Genomic DNA, 18,051 nt, shown 5'->3' on the forward strand with positions numbered 1-18,051 from the left:
TCATCGGCTGTTATATCCAACGATAAAACAACCCACCTGCTAGGGTCGTTGTCTACACTTCCATTGGAATCAAAAATGTTAGAGAAGTGAGAAACCCACCCTTCGCTCGGGACATTGGAGGTCAGCTCCGGTATTTTTTCATCTTTAAGAAAAGGAGAGTTGACCGTTTACCAAAACAGAGTACTATCGGATAACTCAGCTGCTTGGTTAAGAGAATCCCAGGCCAGCTGCTGTAATTCACTCTTCCTCTGTTTCAGGGCAAACTTGTAGTCCACTCGTAATTTAATAATTGAATCAATGTCCCGTTTTTTTTTTTGCAAGTGCCTGTTTAAGTTAAGATAAAGAGGTAGTACATAGATAATTGAACCAGCCTGGTTCGTTTCTACGCTGGCCAATATAGTGTTTAGTGAACCTGGCATCAATAGAATTATTAATGCCAACAAAAGAGGTTAAAATCTTCTCGTAATCCCACTACTGCAGCCCCTACGTGTGTACCCTGGCCTGAATCAGCGGGACCGTGCCAGTGATCGTAACGGGCATGACTGCTGCCAGCTGCGAGGATGCTGAGCCGCGAGGGCTTTCTGGACGGCTGGAATGGAGGGACATGGTCGGGGAGGGACACGATAGACACCGGCGATATGACAGCCTTATGTCAGCTATCGTCGCCCTCCGGAGCTCTATGGAACACTCCGCTCGAACCCTTACCAGCAAGTTGGATGCGATTGTGTCTGCGCTGGGGCGATCGAGAATAGCTGGGCAGGAGGAACACAGCTGCACACCTCATCCTTTGCCCGTCCATTATAAGATGGCGGCCCTGTGCGACATCGATGGGCTTGAGACCCGTTGCCCCGTGGCGTCCCTTGCTAGGGAAATTGCATGCCCAGGACGACGTGTGGTCTCTGGACTGGAATCGCGTCTGAAGTGCTCGTTCCGAGCTCTGCTCCCCTCCTTTCGGGGGTCGCCCCAGTTGCTGTTGTTGGACTTTGAGACTCCTTTCCCTCGCCCAACTCCGTTGTATGCCACTCAGAAGATGTACTTTTGGTCCTGGCCGGAGTCACCGGATCGACGTGAAAAGGATATGACTGATGCCCGGTTGAACCATATTGATGCTTTTGGACTGATGGTCTTGCCCGCATGGGGCGGTTTGTTGAACAGTGGTAGACACGACAGGACGGGACAGGGATGAACGCTACTTACAACCGGCTGTTGGTTTCTTTGTTGCTGACCGGGAGGGATGTGAGACGTGCGGATTTTCTTGATTGCGCAGTGTATCGAACTTGTACTTTGTAACTTGTTTGCTGGTATTGTATTTTCTCATTGACCTTTACACCTCGTGCTGGTTCTGGAACTGCGGGAGGGTGAGACCGAGGGACTGGTGGGGGCTCCCCTCCGCTTTCTACTACTTCCATTGTAGTTATAGATTAGGATCTTTTTCTTCTCTTCCACTTCGGGACTCCTTTTTTTGGGGCGACAGGCACACTGCTAGGGAGGGGTAGGCCGTAGCCAGCTGCAGGGGTGCAGGGTGGGGGGTTGGAGGGGCTTATGTTCTTTTTCTTTTTGTTCTATGGGCCTGCTGTTCTTTTATCTTTTTTCCTCTGAGCTATATAGTGGATAGACTCTTTGTTTATTGAAGTTTTAGCGATTTATACTGTGCTTGCTTAGATGCTTCCTTCTATGAGGATAGTTTAGAGGTGGGTGATACAAACGAAACGTATGCCTATTTTTCCTGATCCTTTGATGCTGGAATCGACGTTCTGCTTTGAACTATCCTGCCGTAATTTATCCGTACGAACAAAAGCTAAAACTTGACCGCAGTCAACCTGTAATTAATCCTGAGTGCACTGACTCATTGTTTTGTACTGTATTGCCAATCCTTCGGGCTTTTGGTTGGACTCTGTGTACTACTGGTATAAATAATGGTCTTCAAAAAAAAAAAAAAAAAAATCTTCTCGTAATCAACACCATTTTCTAGAATGAAAATAATTTCTGCCAGACTGTCCTTCAATATAGAACTGAACCTTTTCCCCTGCCCATCTTAATCCGTTAGGTCTGTGAGTCTCAACATTACAGATTGTGATCCCTACTTTAACCAAGTTACTACCCCAGAAAGTTGTGTCCAGAATGATATAATTGTGGTCACCTAATGTAGTTTCTTCAATTCTGGAGGGGGGGGGGGGGGGGGGGGGGGACAACACGAGATAATATCGGAGGAATCAATCACCTGGTCAATAACAGAGCTAGAATATCGTTTTTTAAAAGTCGGGATGGTCTGACCGTTGGCATCTTTCATGTAATCCATAATTTCCAGGTCATAGCAGCCCATGAATTTATGTAATGCTTCTCCATAACTGTTATGTCCAAAGTGCAATTCGTCCCATCCAGCATTATTAGTGATCCCACAGACCTTTTGAGTTGACAGTTCGCATAATGTAAGATTAAAATCACCCACCCAAATAAAATCAAAAGTAACATTCCCTTCTAGACATACATTTTCAATTGTGCTGGCCAGATCAGTTACAATTTTCACCCTGGTGTTATCAAAAATATTATTGTAGTAATTTAACAACAGGATATTACGCCCTTTGTCTTCCACGAGCCAATGAATCTGAACGTGGTCCCCCACAGTGATATACTTTTTTATTACAATTGGGCGTTGCATAGAAACTAATATCAATAGACCACCTTTTGCTCTCCCTGGCCCAGTGCCCTGCGCTGACAAATTATAGGAGACAAATCCCTCATAACTGACTTCTTCCCTGCACCATGTTTCTTGGAAACAAAGAATGTCATAGGTGTTAATAAAATTCGACCAGTCTAGAACATTCCCCTTAGATTTTAGTCCTGCAACTTTCCAGCTAACAATTGTAATCCCTTTGCCCCCTGTTCCTATTCCATCCGGAGGCAGAGGGCACTTGGTACCATTTTCCTCATTCCCGGTACCAGAACTCTGGGTCCCACTCTCGGTGGTCGGACTTAAGTTGGCCACCACATTAGACTCTAGTGCAATGGTATTATCAACCACCTTGTGTTGCTGGGCACTTCGGGTTTCGTCAGGTTTACACTGGTCATCCTGGGCAAGTCAGTCATTTTCATCCAGGGGGTTTAGAGTATTAAATCGATTTTGGATCGGTATATCAAATAGTGGTCTATTTAAGGACATATAAGGCCTGGTGGTATTATTGCCATAAGGAGCTTTGTTAAGGTGGCTTTAAAAGAAACCAAGTGACCGCACACATACTATTATCAAGAATCGGTAGGGAAGCTGCTCTAAGCAGGACGGTAGCGGTGTGTTGTGCGTGTTTAAAATTAACAATGACGCAGTCGCCCCTGCAGTTCGTCCTTGAGTTCCCTATCCAGTTAACCCTTCTGGTAGTCAACACCTGATCAGAATAAGCAATTGGGAACCCACATTGTCTTTTCAGCCAGGAAACAGTTTTATTTTTTAACGATTCATGGGATTCTTGCTGGCCTTGGCTCGAATGGGTTTCAGATGGTGGTACGTTAGTTAAGACCACCACATATGGTGCACAATCAGGTGGGAGGTTAATATAACGCCTACTTTTTACTTCAGTCCATCCCTCTTTGGTCTCATCTAGTTTTGAGGCTTGCTTATCCAAACAGGCCGCAGAAGGAGCACTCTGTGTAACTAACTTATTAACACATGGTCCACCCACTTGTCCAGCAGCAATGCTGACATTACTGCTGACTCACCAGTCGCTCTGTCCTGACCAGACGGTGGGGGTAGGTGTTATCGGCTCTGACCGCACGCCGAACAGGTACCTGACCCATACGTGCAGTCCCACAGGAGCTGACTGTGGGGCGCCTTAGGATTTTCCTTAGGGTCGCATCAAATTGGCAGGACCTGCTGGCCTGCTTAATTACTGACTTCAAGAAATAAGGTTGTAATACACTTTTATTCTTAGTTTTTCACTGTGTAGTACTGAACACCTAGGTCCTGAAGAATTGCAGTTTGGGCAAGAAACATGTTGACCTGATCAGAGGGTTGTAGGTATTTTGCTTTGAATCTCCTCAGCATATATCTCCCCCCCACTATTTTAATCAAGGGCGTCGGCCACGCCAATAAAAGTTCATTGTGGACTGACCCACCTTTTTTAACTCGCCACTATCTCATGACTACACTTTCACTTGCCCTCTCACCCGCATGCACCATATGGCTGGAACAAAAGATCTCCAATAAAGAGCCCCTTTACGGGTGCCCGTCAGACATTGCAGCGCCAGTCTGACGAGGAGCAGAACCCATATGATGAAGCATGACATCTAGCTTGCTAGGTGTGTGAGGGTTTTAGTTCCAAAAAGGGAATTCCCCGCCCTTGTTTCTCTTCTTCTACGCTCTACACACACTTGTCCTCTTCACTCACATCGGGGAACTTTGTACCCCTCTTGTGTTACTATTACTGCTTATGCTCACAGCTGGAGCCTTAGATCTACTCACAGAGGTTTTACTAACACTGGTAACATTGATCTCAGCTTGGGTTTTAGTGCCTCTAGCTGAAGCCATATGGGTGTTCAAAAGGCCCCCTAGTCTTATTACCTCATCAGAAAGCTGGTCGAGTTTAGCCACCAGGGGTTTAATAATCCCTTCTACCTTAGAATTGATGGCGCTTACTGAAATGTTATCATTGTCCAATGTCCAGGGTAACTGCGCCATCTTTAGCCACAGACTCCCCATCCTCAGTAGTATTTCTAGGAGGTGTAACTGCTCTTCTTTTTGTATTACGAGTTCCACCTCGTTTGGTTTGGACTTTTCTGCGAGCCCTGACCACTCTGGGGGCAGGGGTCGGGGAGCACTGTATCGAGGTGTCGGTGGGGTCATCCAGTACAACTTGGTTTGACACCGGTTGTTCTGTAATTTCCTTATCGGTAACATCGGAATGATTAAAGTCATTACTTTCACCCGGAACTGATGGGGCTGATGTAAGTAGTGGGGTAGGTGACAAGGGAGGACTTTCTAACCCCAAGGACAGTCGCCTATCATTATTAATTTTGCTGACCACCTTAACCAGGTTATTATCAAGTGTAGCCAAAACCGGTGGGTTGTTCACTGATTTTGACTTAGACATAGCTAAAAAGGGGAAGAAGAAAGCAAGGTAAAATAAAATATACCTATAACAAGACTACTACTAGTGACCGAAAGCTGACATGAATTTCAACAATACAATAAGGTTACAATTGTGCCAATTCCTGGGGCACAACAAACTTTAAAACACTAAATAAAAAATAGTTCACAAGGTCTCACGGTATTAGGGTTGATGGCATCCGCAACATGTAGATTCTCTGGCCCAGCCCAGCCTCGTCCTGCCCCGGACTGCCACAGACTGCCCGCCCTTTGCCCGGGCTTAGCCCGGCACCGCCCGCGACGCTGGGGGAGCTTCCGTTGTTTTAAGCGCCTACGGGCGCGCTGCGGCTGGGGTAGGCGGTGCTGACCACTGAGCCTGCTGGGAGCGGTAGTTTCCCCCCTCCGAGCCGTGCGGTGTCACAAGCAGCGGCTGCGGGGAAAACTGGCAGCGTCAGGGGCCCAGAAGGAATGCTGGCAGCGGAAGGAAGGTGAGTCCGCTCTGCCCCTTATCCAAGAAATGCTGTCCCGCTCCTCCGAGGGAGCTTCCGTTGTTTTAAGCGCCTCCGGGCGCGCTGCGGCTGGGGTAGGCGGTGCTGACCGCTGAGCCTGCTGGGAGCTGTAGTTTCCCCCCTCCGAGCCGTGCGGTGTCACAAGCAGCGGCTGCGGGGGAAACAGGCAGCGTCAGGGGCCCAGAAGGAATGCTGGCAGCGGAAGGAAGGTGAGTCCGCTCTGCCCCTTATCCAAGAAATGCTGTCCCCGCTCCTCCGATGGAGCTTCTGTTGTTTTAAGCGCCTCCGGGCGCGCTGTGGCTGGAGTGGGCGGTGCTGACCGCTGAGCCTGCTGGGAGCTGTAGTTTCCCCCCTCCGAGCCGTGCGGTGTCACAAGCAGCGGCTGCGGGGGAAACAGCCAGCGTCAGGGGCCCAGAAGGAATGCTGGCAGCGGAAGGAAGGTGAGTCCGCTCTGCGCCTTATCCAAGAAATGCTGTCCCCGCTCCTCCGAGGGAGCTTCCGTTATTTTAAGCGACTCCGGGCACGCTGCGGCTGGGGTGGGCGGTGCTGACCGCTGAGCCTGCTGGGAGCTGTAGTTTCCCCCCTCCGAGCCGTGCTGTGTCACAAGCAGCAGCTGCGGGGGAAACATGCTGCGTCAGGGGCCCAGAAGGAATGCTGGCAGCGGAAGGAAGGTGAGTCCGCTCTGCCCCTTATCCAAGAAATGCTGTCCCTGCTCCTCCGAGGGAGCTTCCGTTGTTTTAAGTGCCTCCGGGCGCGCTGCGGCTGGGTTGGGCGGTGCTGACCGCTGAGCCTGCTGGGAGCTGTAGTTTCCCCCCTCCAAGCCGTGCAGTGTCACAAGCAGCGACTGCGGGGAAAACTGGCAGCGTCAGGGGCCCAGAAGGAATGCTGGCAGCGGAAGGAAGGTGAGTCCGCTCTGCCCCTTATCCAAGAAATGCTTATACAATTTTTGTGTGATATTTTGTGTAATTTGCTGTGTTTGTTATATACAATTCACACCTCCTTCCTATGGGGACCCCCTTCCTACATGTATCTTTGTGTCACAAGCAGCAGCTGCGGGGGAAACATGCTGCGTCAGGGGCCCAGAAGGAATGCGGGCAGCGGAAGGAAGGTGAGTCCGCTCTGCCCCTTATCCAAGAAATGCTGTCCCTGCTCCTCCGAGGGAGCTTCCGTTGTTTTAAGCGCCTCCGGGCGTGCTGCGGCTGGGGTGGGCGGTGCTGACCGCTGAGCCTGCTGGGAGCTGTAGTTTCCCCCCTCCAAGCCGTGCGGTGTCGCAAGCAGCGGCTGCGGGGGAAACAGGCAGCGTCAGAGGCCCAGAAGGAATGCTGGCCTTATCAAACCTGAAGGCAGAGTGCTTGGAATTATGTGCTAGCACAACCCCAGACAGGACTTTCTGTATCCAGATAGACAGGGCTGAAAGTAATGAGACATGCCTGGGGCACACAAGGTGTCCCTGTGCATACCCCGGTTCAAACCAGTTGCTGGGGCACTCCAGCCCCAGCTCTGGCGCGAAACCGGACAAAGGATAGGGGGTGTAACCACCCCCCTTCCTGGTCCCACCCATGGGAGGGACCTAGTCACAGTACAGCCCCCTTTTGCAGAATAAAGGTAGGAGCTGGTCCCATTCCAAATTAGATTATCCTGAATTGAATCTACAGGAAGAAACTCTGGACTTCGACGTTCTGCTCCACAGAAGACTGAAGAAATCTCCCTTGTGGCCAAGGAGTGACCACCCTGCACAAGCAGGCACCATCAAGCGTCCTAGCAGGTTCACTTTGTCGTCCTTCCTGGTGGAACCCGACTTCAGAGCCTGACGAGACCCTGACTTCCAGACCTCTCCGACCTCAACTTACATCTGCAGCACAGCTGAGATCCGTGGGTGCGACGAGACACGTGGGACCGGCCATCTTGGAGAAACTGCACTTCGCTTCCAGCACGACTTCTGAGGCATCCTCGAGTAAGTGCTTTGGGGATTGAGAAGCCCCAGCCCCGAGCATCTCCTGCACCAAAGACCAGCCCTCCAGCATCCACGAGATCTGCGCAGGCCCTTTTGCTTGATTGCTGCTCGACGCGTTGTCTGGTCACTTGCCGGCTGGCTAGTGGCCTCCTAGATGACGATCCTTGAAATCTACACCACTGATCTGGTTGCTCCAGACTGGCCCTTGCTTCCCTGCAAAGTAGAAGCACCCCGGACCCTCATGGTCCGCACCAGACACCATCTTTACTCACCGCGTGGATTGCCTTTGCCAAGGCCTGTTGACTCCGAATCCGGATCAGACACCGCCGACAGCGGGAGCCTGCGTGGGACAGCTCGTGCCTCCATCCTGGTCGTCGAAGACTCCTCCTGGTCCACGTGGCTGCAGAGTAAAGCGTCCACTCTTCACCTGATCGCGACGACATCATCTGGTTCCTTCCTGGTTCCACTCCGGTCACTGGCTAGTGACTGTGAACATTGTCCCCTCTGCTTTCAGGTGTCCATCTTCCTCGATCCACCCTTGGATCACTCCTGACATCTTCCTCCTGGTCGCCTGCAGCATCTTTCTCCAAAGCTCCATTGACAAAACTCGGAAACCCGACACACTTTCACACCTGTGCACCCGCAGCCCGTGGGTGAGGTAACAAGAGCATTTCAGTGCTCATAGGTAGATTGACTCTCCTAGTGTCCAGGTATCCTCTAGTTTTAGTCGTAACCAGTCGGACCTGTCCTTATTCACCTATTTTGTAACTTGTTCGTGTCCATTGACTTTGTACCGCATCTCGCGTGTGAGTTCACACTCTGCACACGCGTCCCGTGGGCCCCCTGCTCCTTACCTAAGGTTTTTTTTTTATACAATTTGTTTTTATTAGGATGAAAAAGCATACATCGTAGTAAACCATAGCTTAAATCAGCCTCGGTTCGAAGACCTGGATAGAACTGAGAAAAACACAGCCATTCAGCCCACATCCCGGGGGCCGGGCGGCATTATGGTAATGAATTAAGGGACTCCGCATTCATGGCGACGTGACATGTAGGCTGTAGCAGCAGCAAGGTGAAAGGGCTTCATCACATTTTAACATTTTTACTGAGTGAAAACTTCAATGCAATATAATAACATCAAAACAGTCCCCCCGTAAACTTGGGAAAACACGTGTATACTGTCCGTTCATCTCAACAGAGCCCACTCAGGCACAGGCATCTAAATCATAAACAAAAGCTTTTGGGAAACAGAGCAAATCTCAATGACTACAGGAATTATACGTGCGTTGCTAGCAGGGCACTACTCCAGGACAGTCCCCCCATCCCCGCTCCCAGCACCCTCTCCCTCGGACTCCGGTTCCTCTGGGGTAAACAGTTCAGCACTGGTGGCGTCCGAGTCACTACCGGAGGCCCCCACAGCACACATCACCCTCCACGCCAGCAGGTCCTCCTGCAGCCTCTCATCCTTACGCGTGTGCTGCATGTGTGTTTCCTCAGCTAATGACCATTCCCTGACATCCCTAAGCCACAGCGACATCTCAGGGGCCCTACATCCCATCCAGGTGATAGCCACCCTTCGTCTTGCTAACACCAGGAGCAGCTGCAACATCTTATAGGATAAGTTTCTCTTTTTGGGCTTGGGGACCAGGGCTAACAAACAGTGAAGAGGGGTCAACGCGACCCGTTATGTTCCGAATGCACTCCACCACCAGCCTCCAGAAGTCCTCGACCAGCGGGCACTCCCAGGCCTGATGTAGAAATCCCGCCCCCTCCAGTCCACACCTAGGGCAGTTGTCCCGTCTGTCATCAGAGATACGGCGTAAGGAGACCGGGGTAATATAGGTGCGATGCACAAAATTAAAATGAATGAGCTTGAACCTCGCATTACACGACACCTTACGGGTCAGAGCACCGATTTGTTTGCGCTGTCCAGGCTCCAGGGCAATACTGAGGTCCGCCTCCCAGGCAGCCCAGGATGGAGAGACCGGTGGGTCCGAGTCCCGCCGCGTGGCCGAATACAACAATATGATCAACCGTCGTCCTCTACCACAAGATAGAAGGATGTTGAGGGTGTGGGACATCGAAGGCCAGGTCGTCATCGCCATCTCCTGGAGTCCCCTATAGTGGAGGTATTGCCCTTCAGTCAGTCCGAAGGCCTCCGCAGCCCGTTCAAAGGACACAAAGGAGTCGTCCGGATAAAGGTCCACTAAGGCCTCGCAACCACCTTCTCTCCAGTTCCGGAAGGACATATGGTCTTCCATAAGTACCACAGGTGCCAGAATCCTCACCGGCAATTCCCTTTGAAAGGAAGCCCGTCTCAAGATCCTCTCAACAAACCGCTGCCAAATCCCCGCTGCATGTCTCACCACATATGGCAAGGATTCATCTGCTCCCCTCCCCTGCATCAGCGCCACCTGGAGTGTCCTCTCATCCGCTCTGCCCGCCAGAAGGCTCATCTCCCAATTATCCGGCCCAGGGAACCACCTTGTGGCCGGTTGGAGCTGTGCCGCTTAATAATACAAATCAAATCTCGGAGCTTCCAGGCCTCCCTCCTCCCAACTCCGGACAATGGTGTGCAGAGCGACCCTGCTGCGCCTACCCGCCCAGAGTAATGATGTAAGTAATGAGTTGAGCGTACGAAACAGTCGTGGGGGGAGCGGGCACAGAGAGTTCTGCAGGACTTAAAGCAGTCGTGGCAGCATTACCATTTTTGCCACCGCCAATCGTCCCATGAGGGAAAGCGGAAGCGTGTTCCAGAACGACACAGACTGCTGGAGGGAACGCATCACCCTCCCGGCGTTACGGGCAAGCAATTGCTCATCCGACGAGGCCACCTGGATGCCCAAATATCGAAAGGCCTCCAGTTCCCATCTCAATCCCAGTTGCGGGAGGTCCATCCTCCGGTCGGCCCCATAACCCGCCAAGGTGAAGATCAGGGACTTCCCGAGATTTATTCTCAGACCCGAGGCTGCACCAAATCGATCGAGTAGCTGCAGCAGAATCGGCACTGACTCGCTCGGGGACGTTAAATAAAACAGAGCATCATCTGCATATAGGGAGATCACATTCACGGTATCTCCCACCTTGATCCCCCACTGTGCCATTTCCGTCTGCACAGAGACTGCCAAAGGCTCAATCGCCAAGGCAAAGAGCAGCGGCGAGAGGGGACACCCCTGCCGCGTGCCTCTGCCCAAAGGCCAGTCCTCTGAACGCGCCGATCCAAGCCTAACTCTGGCTCGGGGCGCCCCATATAGGATCCGGATCCAGTCGCAAAAGACGGGGCCCAGTCCCACCAGCCGAAGCACCTCCTGCAAGTACCCCCAGTTTACCGTGTTGAATGCCTTGGCCAGGTCAATGGACACTAGGACCTGGGGGTCCTCCCTATCCCGCACCTCATGTAGGCTATGGTTCAAGCGTCGTAGGTTCATGGCAGTGTTGCGGCCCGGAATGAACCCGCACTGATCGTGATGCACCAAGTGCGCCATGTGTGGCGCCAGGCGATTAGCTAATACTTTGGTTAGAATTTTTACGTCCGTGTTAATTAGAGTAATGGGCCGGAACGCCACGGGGTCGCAACTGTCTCCCCCGGGTTTCAGAATCATGCAAACTTCGCCCTGATTCATGGTAGGCGGGAAGGCGCCACACTCCAGTGCCTCACGATAGACCTGCAGGAGCAGGGGGGCCAGGATTTCCTCAAACGCCTGGTAAAATTCCGGCGGGAACCCATCACTCCCAGGGGCCTTGGCCCTCGGTAGTCTAGCCAGCGCCACCCTGACCTCACGAAGCGACAAGGCTACATCCAACTCCTCCACGTCCTCCCCCGAAAGGGCCTGGAGAGGCAATCCCCGAAGGTAAGACTGAGAAGAGGTCTCCGTCACCGAGGGGTCCGCAATATATATCGTCTGCAAATGAGCCTGGAGGACTCCGAGGATATCCGCCTCCGAGTGCACCAAGTCTCCCGCGGGATTCCTCAAGGTAACTATCCGCGCTGGGGCGAACTCTCTCTTGAGGATCCAGGCCAATAATCTCCCAGACTTGTCCCCTTCTCGATGGAGGCACTGCCTCTATGGGCCTAAAGGGTATTTATCCAGTCGGGTCAGTATGTCGTGGATGCCCTCACGGGCGGTCCTCTCCGACTCTGAATCTGAGTCATCGGGGTCCGACACAGTCAGACAACTCTGAAGGCGATCCTACGCTTCTCGCAGATCACGGAGTAACTGCTTCCGCACCCCATAGGTCAGGCCCATACATGCGCCTCGCACCACCGCCTTCATGGCCTCCCATTTAACCAATTAAGACATGTCACCTCCCTCCCAGTTCAAGTCCAAGTAGTCAGTCAGGGTCATCGCCGTATGGGCTCTCCCCACTTGGTCTTGTAAGAGGTCCACCGACATCCTCCAGGTCTGAGTGCGGGAGGGCTGGGCGACCCACTGCGCAACGCACGTCACCGGAGAGTGGTCCGACAAGAAACAGGCCTGATGAGTGACCGTCAGGGAAAGGGACGCGTCATTATTAGCGGCGAGAACCCTATCTAGTCTACTATAAGTGTTGTGCGTCGGGGTGTAGCAGATATACAGTTTCTGTAGGGGGTTTCCATGTCGCTACACATCAACGACCTCCAGGTTACACATCACTTCACGGAGTCTCGTCGTCATATGAGGTTTCGTGCCAGAAGGGGGGGGGGGGTGTCTGTACAAATCCGGATCCAACACACAATTAAAGTCTCCAAACCAGAGGAGGGGGGTGTCGAGATCCGAAACAAGTACCTCCTGGAGACGGGAGAAGAAATCAGGGTCATCAACATTAGGTCCATATGAATTTAAGATCGAGAAATCCCTCCCGTCCAGCTTCACCCGCAGTAGCAGGTACCTGCCCTCAATGTCAGCCTCAGCATACTGGATGGCACAGGGAACACCAGGAGCCACCCAAACCAGGACCCCCCTGGCGTAGGTAGAAAAGGAGGAATGGAACACTTGACCTCTCCATCTCAACTACAGTAACGTTCTATACTTAGGCCTGAGTAGGAAAGGCCTTCATAGGCTTCAATGTGTTCAAAATGCAGCAGCTAGATTGGCTCTTAACCTCTCTAGAAGATCTTCAGGTAAACAAGCCTTAGTGCGACTCCACTGGCTCCCCATACGGGAGCGCATCATATTTAAAAGCATGTGCATGACCCATCGCATTGCTTCTGAGAGAGGTCCCGTCTATCTTCAAAAATTACTTACTAAGTACTACCCTAATTGTTATCTACGATCTCAGGGCTTAATGGTCTTTCAGGTGCCCAGAATCCAGCGGGCACGGATGGCGGGCCGGTCATTAAAATATTTGGCCAGCAAACAGTGGAATGACCTCCCCATTGAGCTCCGGATGGAGCCATCTGAAGGAAACTTCAGGCGTAAATTGAAAACCTACCTTTTTCCTAAATTCTGAGATCTTTTCGCCCTTTCCTTCAGCGGCCTTTTCTCTTGGGTTCTGTTCTAGTAATTAGTTTTAAAGCGCGGGGACACACTGTTGCCTAGTGTAACCAGGCGCTCTACAAAAGGTGTTATTATTATTATTTTAAGTGCCCAGTCCCCGCACGTTCCATGTCACCAACTTATATCCCATGACCGCTGATTCCGCCCATCCGGGCCGCCAGTTGCAACCTGTAGGAGCCACCACTCGTGAGCCTGAACGGTATAACACTTGATGCCTGCAACAGTCGCCCCCCCCCTTCCCCCCCTACCCCCTACCCCCCCCAGATTCCTCAGCGTCCCAGCGATCCTACAGCCTCAATTTGTGTGACTTACTGTATTGTATAAGAGTCTTGTTATGTGCTTAGCCCTCTGATCTCATAAAGAGTAAAGAGGTGTTTGTTAGTAATATATTGTTTATTTTCATAACAACCTGTGTGGTGTCCTTTCCTTGGTATTCAAGGGGTTATATGTGGTAAAACAGCTGGTTTCACATGCCAAAAGAGTTTAGCCTAAGACTGCTTTGTCCATGCTACCATTAGGATAGCTGGTCTATAAGGTTGACTTACAACCAATCACCATAAGGGTTGTTTGGACTGATACAAGGTGATCACTAGAACTAGTGAGCATCATATATCAGGCCAACTTCTCACAGCGACGTGTCAAGGCCTGCTGCAGCATGGCGTTAATGGAGATCTCCTTATTTCCTCTGCCCCATCATGGCTCACTCTTGGAGGCAGGCATTAGTTATGCGCTGGTGGGCCCCACCTGCGCACTCCGAGTTACAGTCCGCAGAAATACAGGTTTAGTTAGTCACCAATGTCCTGTGCAAGAGCCGCTTATTGGGTTACCGTGGATTACCAACATGAGGGCTCCACGCAGTGCCAGAAGTAGATGTATACCCAGGGCAGTAAAGCCGCTGTTGCGCATATGTTGCACCCATTCCCCCCCCCCCCAGCCTCCACAGGCCTATCACAGTGTTACCTGCGCCTCGGATCCAGACCATCACAGCGCACCCAACAATCGGTCTGCCCTCTGTGGAGCTGGGGGCCAGGGCTGGTTGCAGGGTCGGAGTACGACCAGCAGGGATATCCCGCCTGGTCGTCCATCCTCACGCAGCGGGCTGCTCAATTCATGTCCCTGTTGGTGCGGTCCCACCCGGCAGTCTCCATAGAGAAAAAGGGCCCACACAGAGCCTCTGCCGGTTGTCAGAGAGGTGGGGGCTACACTATCCCATGATCATCTTTCCTCTCTGCTGAACTTTCTGGCACTGCAAGAGGGGGGCATGGTAGCGAGGGGGTGTTGCGCTTTCCAAATGGAGCTCCTGTATCAGGCATACACCATGTTCGGCACCTGGCCATGCCCTCTCTATGCTTTTTTTTGCTATTGATCACATTTAAACTGCGTGCAATAACTACAATTGAGAAAACAGCCAAGATTATTTCAAACTCATCAGACAAATTATTGCCATTTTGCTAAAGCATATTTGTAGGAGGATGGCTTGGTGTATGGTGCACACTTATTTAAGTGCAGCACCTTGCACTAATCCAGGCAACCCGTATGGTGATTTTAGTAAGCTCTTGCAGTAGTAGCTGTGGAGAATATCCCTCAGGCTTATCTAGAAGGAGTGTTAAGCAGCTTATTTTACCAGATCTAATCATATAGTGTAGGTGAAATTAAATAGAACCACTCAGTGTATATATAAAAATATGTCTATTTATTACACAACACTTACTAACACACCCGGATATATCAACACACATACACAACAATACTTCAATTCCAAATAAGGTAAGTAGCACAAAATACAGTGGTCTCCCGGGGGGACCAAACCATATACTAATAAAGTGGAATGTGAAATGCGACCGAAGTTGGGTCTTGGACAAGGATACTCAGAAGAGCTGGGGACACAAGGAACCACCCACGGTAGGTACCCAGGATCCCCATGGAGGCTGGGTGCAGAGTGGAAACACGTACCCAGTAGAAGTCTTTGGGAAAGTCACGGTTGCTGTTTTGAAGAAGGACCCTTACCAGTGGACCCTGAAGAAACACTGTGTAACACAGAAGGTTGGAGAGTCACTCCCCCATGCATACCACAGGAACCAGGATATCTACACCAGAAAAGGTAGGTGCATAGGTGTGAAGTGACATTGGAAACTGCTGTAGACTACAATGGAGGAGATCAGAAGAGATGCCGCTTGGGAAGACTGTGCTGTAGTGCGATCGAATTGGTGGATTGTTGAAAAGAAGAACCTGCAAGCAGAGGAGACAGAATCCATGCCACTCCGGAGTGATCAGGAGGCACAGAACAGCAATGCCCACCGATGTCAGAAGGTGCAGGTGTGATGATGGTGACCTTGTCGCTGCAGCTGTGATGACCAGACGATGCTGAGAAAGACCAGGAGCCATGCACCAGCTGTCCTATGGCGGAAGTCGAGAACCAGGGGGTCGGTGTCTGGCGGGAGCACCTTAAACCTTGGCAGCTACAACAAGCATGTAAAGTGAAGAAGGAGCAACGTTGGGACCAGCAAGGTCCAAGGGACTCACCACGAGAAGAAAAGTCAGAGCTGGCCTGGGCAAATAGGGAAGACCACTGGAGCAGGACACAGAGGCCAAAGGCACAGGAGTCGCAAGAGGAACTCAAGCAACTCACCAAAGATGAAGGCCCACTGTGCAGAGGATGCATTGAGGATGCTGTTCTTTGCAGGACGGGATGCTGGCAGCTCAAGCTTCTAGTAGCCCGAAGATCTCTGGAGTGCAGAACCAACCAGCCTTGGCAACGGCAAGTCGGCGTGGTGCACAGGGGTTACGTTCTGACAAGGGATGTTGACCTCAAACTTAATGAGCGGACAGGTCAGGCCACGAGAGAGTTGCAGAACCATCACCTGTGTTGCTGAGCCTTGCAAAGTCCATGGGTGTCATGTTCCGTGATACGCATGAACTGCTGGCGAAATGAAACGCGACACGGAACGAACAGAAACTACGTTTCCCGATTCCCGAACGTGGAAGAACTACAAAGCCCGTGAGGCAGTTCACGGCGCATGCGCAATCAACGGATGGGTATAAATCATGGCGGCCCCAAGGGAACGCGTCGGATATTGCCGTGCTGGAACTGTTACCAGAGACACACCGTAAGGTAAGGGACTACGTTCCTTAAAGTTGGAGAACGTGTGTGCATACCGAGTCGAGAGGGGAAGAAACGAGCGTGCACGCTGATTGTGATCGTGTGGCTGTATACTGACGCAGTTCGAGCGGCTGCTCCTGCGAGTTACTCACGCACAGCATTTCACCCGTAGAGAGGCTATTGTGGATATAAGGGGATCCAGTGAGGACTTCTACTCATCCCGGGGATTATAGCTTGACTTCTTGATATAACACAGAGTACGGGCATCGGTTACCTTGAGGACCCTTGGGCTGAGTGGCATTTAATATTAATTGCAGAGGCATACTGTACCCCTCGTTGGTGAGTGTCGGGACCGACATTCGTGCGGGGGACAGTTAGGACAGCGTGTTATAATGTTGCTAGGATATTGAAGGCTCGGGTGGCATTGTCGGCCATCGCTTAGCACTGTGCTCTCCGTTGGGGAGTGTCAGGACTGGCACTCGTGCGGAGGATGGTGTGATTGCGGCTGTGGAACGTAAGGGTGGAGTTAACCCTCTTGTTCTAGCTGGACTATAATGAGTACTATATAGACTGTATTCGAGCCTTACATAAAGCTAGTCAAACATACCTTTGGTCTGTGGGTGCCTTATTTCTGCATTGTGGGTATAGGGTCTGGGAGTACAGTGAACAACCCAATCCTGAGGGCAGTCAGGGATTACAATGGGACGTCAGGAGAAGTAGACCGGTTAGCTTTGTTACAGTGCCTGCAGGAGAGTGACTCCTTCACTCCAAGGGAGATTACTTTGGGTGTCCTTAATGCCCACAGGTCTGTTGAAAATCCTGTAAGAAGCAGAGACACAGATGATGAAAAATACCAGGAGCAGCAGGAGTCTTCTGTGATGCAGTCTCGGTTCCAGGCGAAGTCCAGCAACGTCCAGGTTGTCAAAGATTGATGTGATTTCAGGCTTGAGTCTGGTCTATGACGAATCTGAGGACCTACCCACAGGCAAGCCCTTAAATACCCTAGGAAAGGGTGTTATGTAGTTCCTAGGTATCCCCCAGGACTTGCGCTTTTTGGATGACCTAAAGTGAGGGCTTGATGTCCCAACCACTTCCAGACACCACCACACGAAATGTCAGCCATTACACCGGCTAGCTCTACAGTGCCACTACCACCCCCCTGTAATCTACAGCGGTAAAGGTAGTCTCAGGCAACCACTGAATATGACAACCCTGATTCCTCAGAGATCGTGGGAAACAGTACAGTACATTTCGCTCAGACACTCGTGCTTACTTACTCTCAGAAAATACACAGAATGGCAATTAGGATGTTTCAATAAGTATTTATTGACCCAGCGACAATCTGGTGTAAAACATATGTGCTGCGACAATCAAGAGACAGAAGTATGCAAAAGAGTACCAATATAGTAAATAGTAGATACATTTCTACCATGGTGCTAAGAAGATGAACATAAGCAGTTTAAATAAAAACAGTAGCACTTGCATATTCCTAAAATGCGCGCCCTATGGAAACCCCTAAGGAAGAATCAGCCCCCTCACCTGATAGTTTAGAACGAAGGACCCTGTCTCTGCTTCGAAGATGACACCCCGCAAGGGTCGAAGTTTCAGCATGCAGGACCCCGTGTCAGCTTGGAAGGAAATCTCTAATTTGTAGGGGGGCGTGAGGGTCTTTTATAGTAAAGTGGCCGCTCAAGGGTTTTTCCTAGAATCGATGTTTTTAAAGCAATCTTGAATGTTTTGAAAAACAATCATAAATGTTTTGAAAACAATCTCTATTGCTTTTCTAAACAAATGCGATCATGCACAGCTGGCTGTTGGCCAAGAATGAAAAAAGTGGTAACCCTTAATTCTGCCATGCCTGGGGACATGTTTATGTACCTCAGATACAGGAAATATGATAGAGTACCTAGAACCTGGTAGCGAAGAGACAGGAG

At 51.0% G+C, this 18,051-nt stretch overlaps 1 protein-coding gene across 1 annotated transcript in view; it reads left to right on the plus strand.

Annotated features, from left to right (window-relative positions):
- RBL2 (RB transcriptional corepressor like 2) overlaps window positions 1-18,051 on the plus strand; it is a 1,013,578-nt gene that overhangs the window by 674,661 nt on the left and 320,866 nt on the right. The window lies entirely within an intron of this gene.

This window comes from Lissotriton vulgaris, chromosome 12, assembly GCF_964263255.1.
Source record: "Lissotriton vulgaris chromosome 12, aLisVul1.2, whole genome shotgun sequence".
Taxonomy (NCBI): Eukaryota; Metazoa; Chordata; class Amphibia; order Caudata; family Salamandridae; genus Lissotriton; species Lissotriton vulgaris.